This window comes from Bombus vosnesenskii, unplaced genomic scaffold, assembly GCF_011952255.1.
Source record: "Bombus vosnesenskii isolate JDL3184/JDL3185 unplaced genomic scaffold, Bvos_JDL3184-5_v1.1 scf7180000013263, whole genome shotgun sequence".
Classification (NCBI taxonomy): domain Eukaryota; kingdom Metazoa; phylum Arthropoda; class Insecta; order Hymenoptera; family Apidae; genus Bombus; species Bombus vosnesenskii.
This window is the reverse complement of record NW_022882923.1, coordinates 445,862-464,799: the sequence shown is the minus strand read 5'-3', so window position 1 is coordinate 464,799 and position 18,938 is coordinate 445,862. Positions and strand designations below refer to the sequence as shown.

Genomic DNA, 18,938 nt, shown 5'->3' with positions numbered 1-18,938 from the left:
AACAATATTCGCACAAGCGTTGAACGAGTAAACAAACGGAGGAACTTACGATTGCGTAAAACTGCAAAGTGTCTGCGGTTTGTTTGTCGGTGAGAGCGTTTTCGAGGCAAAGGCCTAGAGAGCGAGAGCTGTGGGCGCAGAGGGAGAACGGGAAAGAAGGAAAGAGAAAGGACGCGGGAGAGAGTCTGTCGGAGTTGAGAAGGAGAAGAGAAGTGGCGAGAGGGGGTGGCCGAGGAGAGACGGGGTTTAGGTAGGTGAGTCGCGAAGGATGGGTGAAGAGGACGCGGAGGGAGGCACACAGCCGGAGAAGGAGGAGAAGGTGGAAGAGGTAGAGAAGGTTGGAAAGGGGTGGAAGGGGTGGAAGGCCACGAATGTCGGGGGCGGGGGGAAGAGGGAAAGAGGAGGCGGGTAAGAGGAACGGCCAGGAGAGGGTAGGAGTCGGAGGAGATAGATGTATGTAGGAGGGCCGCTCGATACAGCCCCAGCAACCTCCTCCTCCACCCTCTCCCGAAGCCAAGCATCGCATCGCGAGGTTAAAGTGAGAAAAGTCAACCCTAGTCACTCGGTGAGTCCTCCTGTGCTGGAATATCGAGAGGTAGACAGGATCTCGACCGGAACAGGATTACAGGGACTCGATCATCCGGAAGGTAACTACCCTCTCTCTCTCTCTCTATCTCTCTCTATCTGTCTGTCTACATTTTGGCAAACGTTTCAGTTTCCGTACGTTCGTGATTCCTGCGGTGATCTGCCGACCTCGGTCATCGTACATGGAATGTACGGTCGTTCGCGCAGTTTTTCGACAGCGCGTTCGATGGTCGCCTCTTATGAACCGAATTTCAAGTTGAACACGATTAGACCGGCTAGGGAAGTTGAAACGATCCAGTCTGAACGCATACTCGCGCGCGCAACTCGCTTTTACGCTGAACAGAAACGTTTCTAACAGGCAGTAGGTGGAAACAACGGCAGTCCCCGTCGGGCCATCACGCCGGCACTTATCGAGAGACTTTTAAACCCACTTTTCCGAGTTGGCTGCCTTTCAAAATTCGAGTCGAGAGGCGTGCTCTTGCTGGCAGGTCTATGCCAGCCGGGGACCTGCCGGGTTGTCACTTGGCTGGTTATCCAGGCACTTCCATGCCCGGCCACGCGGATACGAGTGCATAAACATGCGAGCGAACGCCATCCTAGCTAAAGAGTACCTTTATCTCTAGCCAGCCGCTTCCTCCCATCTCCTCCTCGTAGCCTGCTCTGTATACCCTTCTCTTTTCCTTTCAGTCGCAGCTTCTCGTCTCCTTTTTCGCCTTCTGTCCCTTTCTCTTTCTCTGTACCGCGCTTTCACCCTCCGAACCAGGCATTCTCCTCGTGTGACGCTGCCGTGGGTGGAGGAGGAAGCTCACGTAGGTTACTCCTTTCTGCCGGCAGAGGATATTGTGATTTTAGCGTCTGTGTAATTATGGAAATTAGCGACATGGAAAGCCTAGGATAAAAGGGTTGATTATAATCCGGCCGCGGGGGGTGAGCTCCGACCCCAGAGTCCCGCTCCTGTGAGCGACCATAGATTAAAACGCTCCTTCTACGCTAGCGCCTTTACTTCCACCAACTACCCCTATCCACCGGCATCCCCTATCGCCACCACCACCCACTCGGCCACCCCCGCTGTTCACTCTCTTCGCATCACCTATCCCATCCACTCGGCTTGTCTTCTTCCCGTAGCCGTACCTCCTATCCCCGCTACCCGCAATTTTTCCGCTTCTCGCTGATCACGTATCCAACTTCGTTCTCCTTCGTCCTTCGTTCCATCGCTCCGCTCGTATTAAGATCGAGTTTCCTCCGGACGAGTATGTATTTCGGCACGACGTAACGCTACCAGGCAAGGTCGCCCAAGGTTCCACCGGCTGAACTGTGTGCAATCGATATTTGAGTTATTTCCAACGACACCGAGTCGAAAGTAGCTCGGAGGTATTGACCCCTGCAGCTAGCGAATGCGGTACATAACGTTTACTCGAGTAAACGAGTGGCAGGTACGCGTTGTGCTCCGAGCAGGATAAACGAGAAAATCCATTAATTATCCCGGGAGACGTATTCGTCATTTTCCATAGATAATAAATAGGAATTGTTCGCCGAGTGAAAGTGCCAGCCAGTTTAAGCATCGCGAACATGCTCAAGGGTATAGTCGGTTACTTTCGTTCTCTTTATCTGGCTGAGAGCATTGATTAGTTTAAAAGTTAGTTGAGAAGCGGCGAAACTTTTCGTTAAAGAACGCGAAGGAAAAGTTTGCATTTTCACGACTGACGACCTCGTAAGAAGCGACATTTCCCAACCACCTTCTATCTACCATAAATCTCGAGCGCAGAGATACTTTCCAGTATGCATTGGCTTCCACGTATCGTATCGTTACGATCTAATCCATCACGGAAACAAGGTTTTGGCACATAGATAGGCGTGCAATGGGAGCAACGAGCTTGTCTCGAGGAGGCGGCGGGAAGGAAGAAAAAATGGCGAGACCAGCGACGAATTGTCTGCCACAAGGTTGGGTGCAATTGTTCCCCCCTCGAAGCTTAACGCTTTCTCTTTCACCCCCTCGCATCGCCACGACATTGGCGCGAGTGCTCTCCTCTCCCTCCGGCGTTCATCCCTTTCCGTGCATCCCACCCTGGCTTTCGGCCCTCTCTCCTCCTCTATCGCGTCCCTTTTTCCCATCTGGCTATTGGACTACCTTGGTGTTTCGAGCAGCGGGCAGGAACCTATGATGCGATCGGGTATCGAATATCGGCTGGCTCTCTGATTGGTCGTTCTACCGCGCACGGTCGCAACCGGAGCGCGCCAGTTACGACTGATTTGTTACGTAAAAACGTCGATAGCTTCTATACCCTCTCTTGTCCCACCCCCGATGCGCCGCACTCCCTCCATTCCTTCCTTCCGCCCTCCCGGCCCTCTTCTCCTCCCTCCGAACCGCGCTCTCTTTCCACTACCGATTCCTCTCCTTTTCTCTTTCTCGACCACCCTTCACCCGACCGGTCTGGCCACCCCTTCGACGGTCCTCGACACACCGCCACCGCCCCCAGCGGCATCGCGTGCGATAGACGAACCAACGGGAGAGAGAAAGAAAGAGAACTCGTCTTTTTTATCGGCGCCGTGCGCCACTGCCTCTTCGTTCGGTCGGGCATGAACGCATTATCGAAGAAATGGCTGGTCGACGGTACACCGATCCCGCTATCGATTTCTTAGAATCTTCTCCGCTCTCGATGACAAACTGCTGTATTAACGATCAAGGTCAGTAGAGAAAGTTGCGAATCAAATAAAATAATTATTCTATCTTTTTATTTTTCCTTCTTAAGGAATATAGCGAATTTTTATGGAACTATTTAGTGGTTTGTCGCTGGACATTGGTACAATTTGGTAAAGTAATTCCGTAACAGAGTGTGATGTTAACGAGGTTAAAGTAGGTCGAGTCTTGGAAAGATCTTAAAATATGGTGAGAGAAAACGATAGTTTGAGGAAGTTCGTGCTCGTTTTTATGTCTCTGAACAACGCTAGTTTGGTACGACCGCTTCTCCCTTTCGTTTTATAATCAACAAGTCGTCATAGTCAGAACCGATTTAACTTCGCTTTCTCCGAACAAAATGACTGTCTTTATCGATCAATTTCTCTTGTACGTTCGATTCCAATTTTTTACTTCACAACTTGCTAATCATATTCTTGGAGAGAAAATTTTCATAATCGCAGAGTTCAAAATAAACAAAGATAAATCCCACTTCAACATAAATGTATATAATTTACTTTTGACCAAAAGGAAATCACGCGTAAAAGATCCTTCGATAAAGAAATTATCTTGTCTGAAAGATTGTCAGTTGTTGGTTGAAAGATTAAGAATAATTTAGTGACGCGACATAGCTATTTTTACTATAATAGGAATTTTATCTGAAGGAAGGAAGTTTGGTCTAATCGTGGAGAAAATGTCGAAGGGTGCCAGGCGTACAATGGGCCATTATTCAAGTAAACTCCGTCCCATTTTACGTATCGTCCCGGTGAAATTTTCCAGGCAAGAAGACGTCCACTCTCGAATATTCCTATCACGAGCGAAGGCAAAGCCACGCGTTACGTTGCCGCGTACTGGCCGTATTGTAGAAGCGTATTCAATGCCGACCTGCCATTTAACACCCAGGCAAGCCGCGAAGTTTCCTGCAATGAAAGCACCGGCGCGGAACCTATTGTGAAAATATCTGACCACTGTCCGGTGCAATGAGGTATGGCTGACCCCGGGGCTGCCGGGTCAGGCACAATGCACGCGTATGCATGCGGCCGTGTGCTGTGAAAATATTTCACGCGGCCACCGCTAAACGAACATAAACGCACTTAACGACAGTTCCATGTCACCGACGCACTGGTTCGCATTGCGTTCGGTTTTAACGATGCGATGCGCTACCGACGAGCATCGTTAACCATTCCCCATTTTTCTACCTCCTCCTCTGTTTTCTTTCACCTGGTTTTCCACGAAAGAACAAGAGAAAGAAAAAGAAGAATGGCAAGAAGCAGAAAGAGACAAACTTACGTCGGTATAAAACGATCGATCGAGGGGCATCGCTGAAAGGTCGCTAACGAGCAGCAGTTTCTCATTAAAGATCGACAGAGCCGGTTCACCGTGAAAGTCGTCGGCGGAACGAGACAAATGCCGGAAGAAAAAAGGCGGGCTAGCCTAACTCGAGTGTCGAAAAGCATCGAAATGAGGAAGAGGATTAAAGAGTGGGAGACGAAGGAAAGAAGAAACGAGGTGCGAACAGGAGAGACTGCAAGAGGGGTGGATCAACGTAACTACCGAAACGAACGACGAGCATCGGCAATGGAGAGAGAGCGCAGACTCAATATCTCCGAACCGAACCCTCCGATAGGTCGAGGTTCGACTTCGAGGGTGGGAATAGATTTCCAATCGCGCGGGGGTGGTCCTCCGGCAGTGGATGCTCGCCACCGGAGCACCCTGCTGAACTCCTGCCTGCTTCGGCATGCCAGGGTCCACCCTTTCCTCTATAGGTGGACCGAACGCACCTACACGCACTCCTCTCTCTCAACCCTGCGCTGCTACACCCCTTTCCGATTCGACGCTGCCGAACCGTCGACTGTCCGAGAGGGGTCGTTGGAGAGGGTAAAGCTACGACTACGAACAGGAGACAGAACGATTCTATTGACCAGGGTTCGATGCGCGCATCTGGGCGTAACCCATTCGTTCGTTCCGTCGGTCCGATGCGATAGGAGCAAGGGAGAAAGGTATCGACGGAAGAAGAGCGGTGGTGCGGTGTGTGACGAAGAGAGGAACAGAGAGTGTACCGCGCCTGCGAATTGTCGTCAGGGCGACGGCGACACTGGAAAAATCGAACTGAAATAAACCGAAGCGTTTTCTTCGCGGAGCTCGAGCACCGGTTCCACCATCTTCGTCTTTCTTCAGCACTTTTCTCCTCTCGTATTCGATCGCCGTCTCGCTCGCGCTACCGCCGGTTTCACCTTCATCCTCCCACTACTCCTGCCGCCGCTCACCGGCTTCTCTGTCGACCGTTCCACTGACGTTCCCTCCTTCCAACGCTGCTTCTCTTACCTAGACTCTCTCTCTCTCTCTCCCTCTGTCTCTCTCTGTTCCTCTGCCTCCGCGTTCCTTCCTCCCAGCCTCTTCGAGTTTACTGTGTTATTGCCAGACCGTCCGGGACGACTGCGTCGGACTTTCCACGTCAATTTTCTCTGCACTTTGTCCCATTCCTTCCGGCTGGAATACCGTTTTCTTGGTTTTTTTTTTTTTGTTTCTTGCCTTTTTTTTTGAGAGAGAGAATTGCTGGAATGTTGTAAGCAACAGATCGTAAGCGATCGATCGATGAAGATTCGATGATCGAAATGAAACGAACTATCGTTTTGGTTTTTGAAGTTCGAGGTTTGGAATTTAAATAATTTTCTTTAATCCACAACTCGTGGTCGAACCGGACGACTACCAATCTGCGATATATAGCTAAACACATGGCGAAAAAGTTAAGAACGTGAAAGAAGATAAAAAAAAGTCTGGAACTCGTTAAAACGAACGTAAAAATATCCTCAATAAAATCACAATCATTAGTATGAAAATACCAATAGAATCAGTTCCTCGGAACCGGACAACAATCCAAAATTTATGAATCCAATTATGAAGGCAATTTCAAGCATAACACAATCAAGAGCGGGACCAATCGCACCTGAAAATGGGGCCAATTTCACCCTGGCAACTGCTGCACCCCGTTCGTCTCAATCAAGACGAACGGTCGATGTCAGCATTACGGTAGCTGGTCCCATCTTCAAAGACACCGCTTGAACACCTAAGCCGTGGGCCGGTCTGATGGTCATCAAGGACGGAAGGGGCAAGGAAACGGGGGACAAAGGGACAGAGACAGAAGACAGAGCGGCGAATAAGAGGCCATGAAGCAGTGTTTCGCGAGGAAGAAGAGCCGTGAAGCCCTGCCGCCGTACATCTTCGAAGCTCGTCGCAACTTTCAGCGGATGAGTTGTTGGAGCGATTTAGGCGTTACCGCGGGAATAGTCTCCTCCCTGGAACCCCGAGCCAGCTCTTTCTCGCTTCTGCCGCGTCTGGCAGGGCTCCCTGCGAGCTGGAGAGAGCTACGCCGGTATTTACACGTCTCCGTGCTCGCGCGAAACAAAGAATTATTATTTGTATGCCCTCGTGGGTGGCGGAGGATTTTGCAGTTCACAAACTAAGTTAGCAGCTACAACTCGGCCCGAAGCCGACCGGAATGGGGAATGTTGGTGACCGAGGGTGGTCACGGGGAGGAGAACGACCTCGTTTTCTCTCTTCTCCTTTCGCGCGTTTTCAGCTGGCTCTCTCGTTCGCGGTATCCGAGATTATGTGCTATGGATATACGCGAGTTACAACCCTCGTCCTGCTGCGACCAAGAAGCTTCCAACGTCTGCACGTCCATCCCCTTCTTCAACCACCCACGTTTTCTTTTTCGGCAACTGTCACCGGTTGTTGTATCTTCGCGCCACTAGAAGGATTCTCACGGATCAACGTAGCGATCTTCTAACAGGCAGATTGGATTAACCGTGAATTATAACGGGGTGTAAAACGTCTTCGGATGTGACTAGGAGAGCGATCTGTTTCGTTTTTCGGACGATGTTCAGAGAAATGGAATTGGAAAGGAAGATCGGAACGTTCGTTGGATTATTTCCGACGAATGCTATAGTTTTGTTATTTTTGCTTCCATCGTGTATTTAAATAAAATAAATTCTATGTAAACTTGCTGGACCAAACTGCAGGGAAATATTCTAATAACTAAGAAAATGGAAATATGTGAAATACGTTTACAAGTATTATATCGAAGTTTCGATTAAAACAATTGACGTGTTCCAAAGCACGAGAACGATGGATCTTGGTCCAACTGATGTAATATTCCAAATTCAGTCAATAGATCTCATCTTTACATATAATCTCTGACTTTTAATTTTTACTAAATTAAGGCATCGAACGTGTATTATTATCGATACATCACGAAGAAGAAGGCATAAACGAAGAGCCACGCTAACGAACAGTTTTGTTACCAAGGTGTTGTCAATAATAATCGCGAGCAACGATGACAACGAGCTCGACATCGAATAAATTCAGTGCAAGTAGCGTTAGAGGAACTACTTGCAAGGATTCGGGACAAGGTTTCGCGGCCGGGTGAGGAGAATTTCCACATTTCTCCGTGTTACCTGAAGAAAGAAAACGCTGACTGAGAGGGGAAAGAGAGAAAGAGTGCTCGAAGTCTCTGAGAGGTCTCACAAGTCTGGCGACTTCTACGGAGAAGCCAGGGGGTCGTGATGGGGCGGTCGGTCGGAGGTATTGATCTCAACTCTTGCTTTTCTCAACTTTTTATCCGGCAGAACCGACCGGTACTACCACACCATCGCCGGCCCAACGACGACGACGACGAGGACGACGACGACGACGAGTGCTAGAGTCGGCAAAGCCGCAACTTACTTCAATTCCTCATTCCCGTGCGAATTCTTGGCTTGAACTTATGACCGGCTCTCGGTCCCGTACCTCTCCGCGTCACCAAACCTCGATGCCTTTGGCCTTTCGAACAGTGGTTACTAAACGAGCCCTTCCGAGTTTACCGTTTCCCTCTATTTTTTTTTCTTTCTTCTACTTTCTCCCTTCACGTTTGGAAAACTTGCAAGTTTTGTTTGCGATATCATTTTCTATCTCTCTTTTTTTATTCCAAGAATTTTGAGTCCGGTCGCGGTGCTGTTCGAGGAGAAAGTTCGCGGAAGTTATCTTACACTTGAGTTTTATTTATTTCCTCGATAGAAAGTTCATACTGCAATACTTTAGTTGTGATATACTTGAGAAAAAATTGTACGTGGTGTAAGGATAATTCCTCTGTGTACAGTAAGGGTAGCTCCTTCTCCGAAGGATAAAACAATAATCGACGTTGGAAGATATCAATATTCCGATCAATCCTTCGATTCTCCAAAACCTAATTTTCGAACCGACAGCCTATACTAAAATTCACATGTATTTTTTCTTTTCAAATATGAAAAATAATCCCATTTTGTGAACACAGACCAATGTCCTCAAAATTGCGCAATCTCTCGGAAAATAGCGAGAGAAGAGTTAAAAGTATTTCCGTGTTGGAACATTACCGGAAAAGGTTGTCGCTGATATTCGACTTAATACGACATTCCATCGGTCGGACGAATTACAGGGCAACGAATCCGCCGCATGTAATAAAGCGTATCTGTCGTACATTATATGGCGGAGTAGGTAATCGAGGTATGTAGATACACGCTCCTCAGAATTAAAATTCAGTTTCGCGGAGTCTAGCCGGTAAGCAAGCCACGAAGCAAACTCTCATTTCCCATCCGGTGAAATATCGTGTATTTATTTGTCTGTGAAGCCCCCGGTTTCTCGTCTCGACCACCTTCCACCCCCAGACTCCGATGTGCCGCCTCTTTTGGGCACGGAAGCCCGCAGAAACCGGGCTCTGCCGAGGCAGCAACTCTCTACATTTCCACCGTTTTCGCGAAATTAATATATCCCTCATATACTTTGCATATTATTGCAATATTCCGTAGCTATTACTCGTCCGCCTTTTCCTATCCCCGCCGGCATCCCTTCAGTCCGCGAAAGGTGAGCCCGTGCATTCGAATACACATCGCGAACCGAAAGTAGATTTTACCCTCCCGCTTCATCTCCTCTCCCTCCCCCTCCTCCTCTCCGTCCCTAGCCTCTGTCTGAATTTGCGCCATTTAACTCGTGTCGCTGGTCGGAATTTGCCGGTAAATAATTGGACGCTGATGTCGATCGAAAATTTCCACGATGTAGATGTATGTGAACGATCAATGTTCTCGATGCTCTTTTCCTCTTTCTGTATCCTTTTCCTGACAGACGTTTAATCCGTATAAAATATTCATTAAGTTTGGGTTGCGCGAAGGAAAATCGATTAATTACATTGAAATCAAGCCTGAAAGGATATTTTATTAGTTGAAATTGAATTTCATTTCCAGGACAGGCATACCAGTTTCAAGAAATAGGAGAATAAGTTGATTAGAAGGAAGAATTTTATTTTCTACCAAAACTTTGAGAATATTCGACGCCCGATTGTGTACGCTGGTTACTGAAAGAAAGATCGAAAGACCTGTGAGATAGACCCGAGTCAAATATAGGAAGATTTTATCAGAATCTTTGTTAATAGCGCTAAAGCTAATTCTCAGCCAGTTCAATGACATCCGTAATTAGTCTAGAAGTAGCACCGTCTGACCTCCTACTATTTATAGAAGGTTCGCCCAATGAAGAGCTTCGATTTCCTTAAAAATTATGAGCCGATCTAATTTCTGTACCGTGATTTTTGGCACCATTCTAGTACAGAAACTATTTGGCTGCTTGCTGTAGGGTTGAAAGTTGGTAGAGAGCGGGTAATCAATAATTTAAAAAAATAACATTCTTTTGTTTTTTCAACTTTAACCAGAATGCTTTTTCTGTTTCCATTGGAAACCTGAATTTCCGATACTCACATTGTTTGTCACTTCGATTTCTCATTTATCACTGAAACTAAAAAAATAGAAACGAGAGATGAGTTCGGCTGGAAAGATAAATCTTTGCAAAGAATTATTGAAATCGCGAAAAATTCACCCTGATACGATCGTTATAAATCTATGAAAAGCTATAAATTGGTCATTTCGACAATTCCAGTATTTTCAATGTTAAAGATATCGTCGCTAGTTTCACGTGAAATACTATAGCGTTGCAAATAGGACGATGAAAATAAGCACGATATAAACTTGATAGTTAAATACAATTAATCGAGCCCTTAGCGTGGCGCGTCTCTAAATACACTGTGAAATCGCCATCAGCTTGGCACGATCAAATCCGTCTTGCAACCGTGGCTTGCAAAAGTCGAAACCAACACACGCGGCATAGCAGCTTCGCGAAAATAGCAACTTAGTCTACACGGCTAATAAATGACTTCACTGCGTTGAAACAGTTAACGCGTTCGACTGGCTCATTCTTTCACACCCGTCGCTTTGTCATGATATATTCTGTACACTCGATCACTGTCCTTTAAAATATTGCACGCCACACCAAAATTAGTTCAAATTATTCCGAACGTGTATGTTTGTTGAATTTGGACTAGACACCGTTGTTTCTTCTTCAAAATTTCTTCCCATCGATAGAATCACCAACTTTCGCTACTTCGTTACTTTCTCCGTTACCAAAATCAGAGTTGTAACACTATAGATACTTACTGCATGTATATATTTAATATAGAAAAGTAATTCTCCAATTTTCAAGTTCCACCTTCATATTCATCAACGTTTAATAGTAAGCGTAATAGGTTTAAAAGTAGAAAGCAATGACGGTTGCTCAAAGAAACTAATAGACCACGGATCTCTATATTTATGGGAATTTTCAAGATGCAAAAATACAAATAATGCACATAATACGTTAATATTGAAATGTGCAAAGAATAGCACCCTTCGCGATATCTACTAATCGCAAGTACAACAATTTTCTACCAAAGTACCGTTTTCTTAATTATATCTCTAAAAATGCAAATTTCCATAAATGGCCAGAATCGAGAAATTAATAACAGAACGATCGACGATAACGTTGCCAGCTGGATCTACACATTTAACCGAGATCGACTCCGGCTTAATTCAAGCCAGATCCGGTGCCACCCCCTCGGATCTCTCATTTGCATTCACTAAGTGATAAGTAAACTTGGGTAAACATATCCAGACGAACGATAAGCGGGAAATAAATCGCGAAAGTTTAAGTAGTTATAAATCTATACTCGTCGTGGAGCGAGAACTGGGTGGACCAAGGACCAGGGTGGAAAGAAGAGGATGACTAAGGGATGATGCAGAGGGAAAGGATAAGATAGACACAGTCGAAGAGGAAAGAAGAGACGAGCAGTGGCTCTTTCGTGGATGAAGGCAGGTTTGAAATAGAGAGGAGACGTCGGCAGGGGGTGGCAGAGGGCATAAAGTATAATTGCATCGGGTGGCGTCATCCGCTTTCGCACACCCCACGCTAATAGCACCTCCGCTACCGGCTGCTCGTATTTTAATGCCTAAATTATGTACGGCATTAGAGATAGACGGCCTCCATTGAGAAGACCTATTGATTGCGATCCCGCCTTTGTCGACAGCGAATTCGCAATCCCGATTGTCTACGCTTCTTAAATGGAAGATACTTTCGACTACGACGATGCAGAATAAATACGACGAGCTTCCGCGGGGTTCTGATTCGCAACTTGGATCTGTCTTACACGGCGTACAACTTGATCGTTAACGTATTTTTCCAGACATCATTGGCAAGAAACGCTGGCCTGAGTTATCAGGGTTCATAATTTTATTGTTTCGTTTTATGGGAAGTTTGATATGAAATTACAGGATTCATTTCCTATCGCTTCTTCCCATCGTTTGGATACTAACTTTTCCATCTCGAAATTGCGTCAGATCTCTGTGATTTAGAATTTTGTCGACGATCTTTGATTAAAATTTCCTTCTCGAAACCTCGGTGATATTCTTCGACACGTTCTTACGTCAATGTTGCTTGGTTCTTGCTTAGCAAAATCATAATAGACATACAATTCAAATTAATTTGGTTTTGAATTTCCTGTCACGTATCGATCAGAAGAATATCGTGTAAATAAGTAGAATTTTCAAAAGTAATATCTCTAATATCCTGACATTTTTCTACCTTTTAATTTATTAAGTCGATCAGTGCGGCTTGCAAACAGCTCGTATAATTTCAATCGGCCCGAAGAATCGTTTCAAACGTGTAAAGTGTTTTTCGTAAATTAAAAAATGTAATATATCGGACAATAGAGTGGAGCTTAAAGGTTAAACCCGGGATCCAGGTCCGACCTGGCCAAGCATTTGTTTAATTAGCCAGCGTCCGTCACAGAAAGACGATCTCGGTCGTCCGGGAGCGATAATAGGCTCCCGCTTTCAAACGGATTTCGAGATTTATGCTAACACGCCGCATTTGTTCCTGCGCCGCAACTGCCAGGACACGGTTCGTTATGTTGCCGTACGCAGACCGCCATTCGCGGAATGGAAATCGTCAAAGAAATCCTTTACGCTTGCACGTGCGACCGGACGAACATCTCGTTTGATGTGAACGCACGAATGGATTTATTAATTGCACAATTTTATGCTTCTCCGTGATCCGAAAGGTTATAGACGGAAATAGCTTGTTCCGCTGTTCGTTTGCTTGCAATTTACACACCTCCTTAGGTGATTTTAAAGATGATTTCTGTCGTGCAACGAACATTTTACCAAGCGCGGGTGCGTGAAAATACTTGTGCAGTAGATTCTTTTATGCTGAGATTTGTATACTATTTATCAGGATTTGTATTCATTCATCAGAGATATTTAGCAGAAGTGCATAAAATAAATATCTGTGATATAAAAAATATATAAGCTATTTAATGCGAAATACATATCATAACATTTAGAGTAATCCTTGCCTGTTTTCTCGAAAGTAACTCTGGCTCTCAAAATGTACACGCTCCGAAATACAACTAATCTTTCGTTTCAAACATTTTCTCGTACAGCGTACAGGGGAATTTAATATATCGATGGCAACATTTACGCGTATCATACTGAAATAAGCTTATTAGAAAAAATTGCCATCAAACTCATTAACATCGTCGTATTCGCTTGACTGGCAACGGATACGGCAAAACCAAGAATAACAAGAAGCACATGAGAATATCTAAATGAATAGAGCAACATACTTACACTGTATATAATTCGATGTACGGATTACGATATTTCCATCAACAGTTAGTTATAGGGAGAGCGACAATGAATATCGGTATCCGTGGACGCGAAGAAAAATAAGCAGAGAGGTTGTTGTACAAAAGGTTATCCGAGGAGAAAGAAAACAATTTTTAAGAGTCTGGTTCTAAGAAGACCCCCGTAGTCGGGGATGTTTTAGGGATATTAGCGAGCAAAACAGAGGGAGAGGGCAGGGTCAGGACGAAAGCCCGGCACGGAGGGTGAAACGCGGCAGATTAATTTACGACGAAAGATAAGGAAGAGCGGTGGGGTCCTCTTCTTGTCCGACAGGATTCGATTGTGTCTCGGGCTGCGGCAATAAATGTATTTCAAACCGCTCGAGCCGTGGCCACCTCCGCTGCTTTCGCTGTAAAATATATCCATTGTTGTTGTTCCAATTAGTCATTCGAGTAGACGCGGGTCTCGTAAAGAATCGAATAATGTATGCTCCCGATATAAATGGTCGGACGTTTATTTTCGGTCGGCCGTCGAGGGGATATAAAACCGGCTCGAGATTCCTCGTGGAAAACGCAGGAAATAGAGTGGAAATCGAAGACGACTCTTTCACGCTCGAAACGTGATAAAATGCGAGATACCCATTACTGTGGTGAGCTATTTCTGCTGGAAATCATGGGAAATTCTCGTGGATGCGCTTCCGTTCGCGGCTCCTCCATGCTGCTACGTGTAACGGAAAACCAATAAGCAAATCGAGATACAACACGCGAGATTGCGTCGATTTGTCAACTACAGATACAATTTACGTGAGTTTTTAAAGATTTTTGTGCTGATTAACTAACAACAAGTACTGAAAGCGAGCTTGAACTTTTCGTTCTTCGCGATAGCTCTCTATTTTTTCCTTTCGTTCTTTTCTTTCAATTTCAAGCTGTAGTAGTTGTTTTACTTGTTCTTCGTAGTTCTTACTTGTTTTCCATATCTCTAGTTCTTTTATCCTTACAGTTCATTATTAGCTATGTCGAGTTCTGGATAAAAGATAAGAAGCTTGTGATCGTTATATCAATATTTTCGCGGCTGTTTTTTTCAAATTGAAACTCACGTAAGAAAATCACAAGAATATTCTAATTATATATGTATGCAATTTATAGGAAATGTTTTCTTCTTTACCGTGGTTGATACTTGACGATAGGATCACATTTCACAGATATAGTATCGGCCCATCAAATTTAAACCGGATAAATCACGTTTCATGTTACACTAATTAAATACTTTTAATTCATTTTCAAGCACTTTCCCATCATTTTACATACAGCGTCACTCTGGTCACGTTACCGTTAAACCAAGTAACTCGTCGAAGACAAAGAAGCTCGCACGCTATCCCATCGACTACTATACGAAGAACAGTATAGGAGCAAGAATATCATTGCAAGAACAGGGATCATTGGCAACCGATGATCCGGCGTTTTCGATGGCCCGCGGTATCTTTAGATCGAGGCTACTCTTCCAAAGAGGTGAGATGGTTGGCGACCAGTACCCGGAAGGTGCGAACGTGCGAAGGTAGGTGTGTGATCAGGTCCAATTTATCACCAAGTCGATGCGACGACGCCCACCGTGAACGAGGAATAGGCCATGACCCGGCGTTGGTCGTCGAAAATAGGTAGCAACGCCTCGAATTGGTAAACGAGTGGTTAGAACCGTGTCACAATCTGTCGATCGACGATCCAATCGTGAACCTAAGGGCCGACGACGCTGCTCATCGGCATCGCGACGCGACCAAGACTCGTCTGAATTTCATGCAACGTGAAATTGAATTTTCCCTGCCCTTGACGGTCGTAATCGGTTCAATTATTTCGCCAGCTAAATTCGTTTGACGATTTCGTTCAGTTGGCGGCGGTTACGAGCAACAACCGGATGAAACGAGAGAAATAAATTGTTTATTTACTCGCGTAAATAAGCGGTCTTTCGAGTGACTGTATATTGGACACGTTATTGCCTCGGCCATTTATTCTTGACAACCTGTGATTTGATATAAATTTTCCAGCTTACAGAGCGCATTTTTGGGCAGGGCTTCCTCTGTACGATTCCACTCGAATCAACTGAAATGGAACCATAAAGCGTGTCTCTTTTCATTTTTTCCTTTGTACTTTCGGATAGTTGTTTGTGGGTGAACATTGAGACAGAAATTTCCCTATTTTTCTAACGATGATTATTCAGAAGTCTTCAAAGGTTCTATATGACGGTGTTTAACCCTTGACGGCTGCAATCTGGAGGAAGAGAAGCGAGTCAGAAGTTAATTTGTCAGAGGAATCGTCTCCTCTGCAAATATTCATAGAATTGTACATATACGAAAAGTTCATCCGTGCCAATATTTTTATTTATCACTGTATACATGAATTCAGAAATTAATCATCATGCAAACAAAGCATCCCTGAACTTCGACCTTGGCCCTGTACTCTCCGATCGATTCCTCTTCAAAATCTTATCTCCATCGACGTTGCAAGCTTCGCCTTAGAAACAAAATCACATCGAATGGCGACTATCGACCGTATTAAAGTTGCTTCCTGGAACAAGTGGCGTCACGAACAATTTTCGTGAGTCACGCGCGGCAACGAGAGGTCGAGACCGCGAGAGCCGATCGTCCGTTTAGCGGGAGCAGAATTTTCGCGGAACGACAAACATCGTTCGTTCCCTTGGCGACGATCGAGGAAGTTGTTCCTCAGATGGAGGCAACGGTTAGGGATCAATTAATATCCACGTCGCGGGCCGTGGTTCGCGGAACATCCAACGACGGTGCCGGCACGATGCGATGTAGCGTTATGAATTTGCTCCGGTGCGCCCCGCCGACGTCGTTCTCGATCCTAGGCGGATATTATTGGATCGAATGCATCACGTCAAACGATACGTGAAATAAGTTATAGGTTAGTGGCTGCATTGGCACCGCTCGTGACAGCCTATTCCTGGAATGCACGACCTCTATAGACGACGCAGACCGCGACTCGCGACCGAGCACGATTCACGAATTGAAATACTCCGACACGGGTAGAACTGCTCTATGACTTTTGACTTGGTTCGTTGTGACCCGGAACAAACTGTCAACATAGATGGTTCCGACATTTGAAGATCTTTACGATAGCTTTCACGGGTTGTATACGTGGCTCTTTTGTTTGAAATTGTGATTGAGAGATTTTAAATAATTTTAAATTAGAGAGGGTAGGTTGAGAGATACATTGCCTTTCTAATGCTGTCTTGTGGCTGTTCCATGTTTAGATCTGTATTATTTCATGTTAGTTTGCAACTTTCTCCATTCATTAAAATTTTCTTGTATTTTACTTTCTCCTGTAATTCTGTGTTTCAGCTTGTTGCCGTACCTTCCGTGCCTTATTAATGTCTAAAGCTTTATTTAGCTCCGTTTTGAAATAAATTAGTTATATATAGTGCGTTTGTTAAACTACAGAACGAATAAATACTCTCAAAGAAATATTTATTCTCAATTAGGAAACCCATCAATTTTTAAGTGCAACATACGATAAAAAAAGAAAAGTGAATTCTTGAAGTCGACCATTTTTTACGTTATTCATTTTGTTAGAAGGATCATGGAAGTTTCTACAACATTTTCTAATTTAGATATTTCAATCAATTAGAGATTCCTCTTACATCTTGACTGCGTGCTCATATCGCACGACTATAACGTACCAGACGAAGTTTCCAAACTCAGGAGATTCTTTAACTGTACGTATCACGAATTGTTCGACAACGTGAATCGGCCACTTCATCGGCCGAAGGTCTCTCGTCCATTTTAAACGCGGCCGAACGTCCTCGACAGTCGTTTCGCATGGTAAGTATTGTTCCATGCGCGCGGAATTAAGTTCGAAAACGAGCGTAGTGCATCAGTTACACGAGGGATTTTAATGTTTGCTCGTTCCAAATTGATGGGAGTAACATCTGCGTCGCGCTTTAAGTCAGCTAAGTCCTGCGCTGGCTACTCTTCTTCGGTTTGTTGTTTTAGCAGCCGGCTTCAGAGAGCGCGGCAAACATATCCGACAGAAGATGGAAGTAGTCCGGTGTTACGTTCGCATTGTCGCAGGAGAACTGTACAAACAGAGCCAACGAACAGCCTCACGACAAAAGAGATCCACGAAAGTGTCCCAATTTTTATCCGAGAAAGTGGACTTTGCTCTTGGTAAATTTTTATGATGCGAAATTCATATCTTTCGATTTCAACGATATTTACAGTACTTTTCCTTCTTTAACCTTCGTTTCGGGATAGCTGGTAATTAACGTAATAACAGGTTGACTAACGATGTTTTGACATTGACACGATATTTTTATCTTTGCTTATGTAGCAGTTATAGTATAGGGATAATAATCAATATTGCAATAATCAATCAAAAATATTGGTACAATTTTTCTATACTAAATAATTATTGGCAGTTGAAAACTGGAAGTGGAAAAATGAGAAATTTTCGCAGTTGTCAATTATCAATGTACGGTTAAAGATAGGGAATGCAGTTTCTTATCGAAAAGTTATTATAATAAAATTTCATAAAATTACGAAATATTAACCATTGGTTGACCGATGTGATACCAAAAAATTTTTTTCCGTTTTGTTGTTATAAAAAGTTGTGCTCATATTCATTACTCTGTTCACCATAGTAATGACAAATCGTACTACATCTTTCTTTTTCTCAAACATCCCCAGGCAATGCGGTCTAATCAACACGATCGTTAAACATTTACTCGCCTTCTCAGAAACCAATGCACTCGGTTTCATATCCGAACTCCCACTGAACATCCCACCGAGTCGGAGCTAATAAAAAGCTCAACCAGTATCGTCGCAGCTTCTCGTCACACCTCACTAGTTCTCGAGTGGAAGAGCTTAGCGCCTAGTTTCCCTGGCAACGAATGTGTTATTGTTGAGAGACACGCAGTTGCAAAAGACGAGCAAGTCGTTGTTCGAAAAAAACGAGCTTCGAATACTACTTTTCCATAGAGCCAATACAATTATCGATACAATTATCAAATTATTTAGAAATGTTCAATAATTGTCAAATTATTTGGGAATATTAAGTAATTTATAACGGCTCTTGTCTTCTAGAAGCTTGAGAGGAAGCTTAAAGTGATTGATCTCGATATCGGTAACGCAGAATTCACGATAAAATAAACGAATCAATTTCCAAGTTTAGCCACTTCGCAGAACGGATTCCACGACTCTAACGACGCAAGTTTCATTGTTTCCGCGAAAATCGGCCTTGGGAAAAATATTCAAAGCACGAACAGCAGTCGATCATCCTCTGGCAGAACGGTTCAACCCCAACGGGATCTATTTATAACCGAAGCTGATGCACGCAACGCGGGGGTGGCTGCGGTGCCGGACTTAATGCATCCTCTCGTTGCATCGGCGTTTCGGCTATAATGGATACGGCGTTTTTCTCTTTGTGCCAGATACATATAATCCGCGGCCTCTGTCGAAGTTTCGTGGTAATGCCTTCGCGCCTTTGTCTCTGCCTCTTCACCGCTGTGTCGCAGAGAATTTTGGCACGACAAAGCCTAGCAGTGTCTCCATTTTGGTTCCGTAGCCGGGCTCTCAGTGAAGCCTCGACGCTCTCGTCGATCGGCCATTTCCCTTTTGCCCTCTTCTCCCCAACGATACGCCAGGATACGTGTTTTTAATGCTGATGATTCCGATA

The 18,938-nt window shown here is 44.8% G+C and overlaps 1 long non-coding RNA gene across 1 annotated transcript in view; it reads left to right on the top strand.

The window, feature by feature from the left end:
• Positions 1-513: 513 nt before the first annotated feature.
• The window catches only part of LOC117232685, a 53,813-nt gene continuing 35,388 nt past the window's right edge, over positions 514-18,938 (top strand). Inside the window, exon 1 of the long non-coding RNA XR_004493169.1 lies at positions 514-647. This is a non-coding gene — a long non-coding RNA (uncharacterized LOC117232685). The remainder of the gene's footprint in view (positions 648-18,938) is intronic.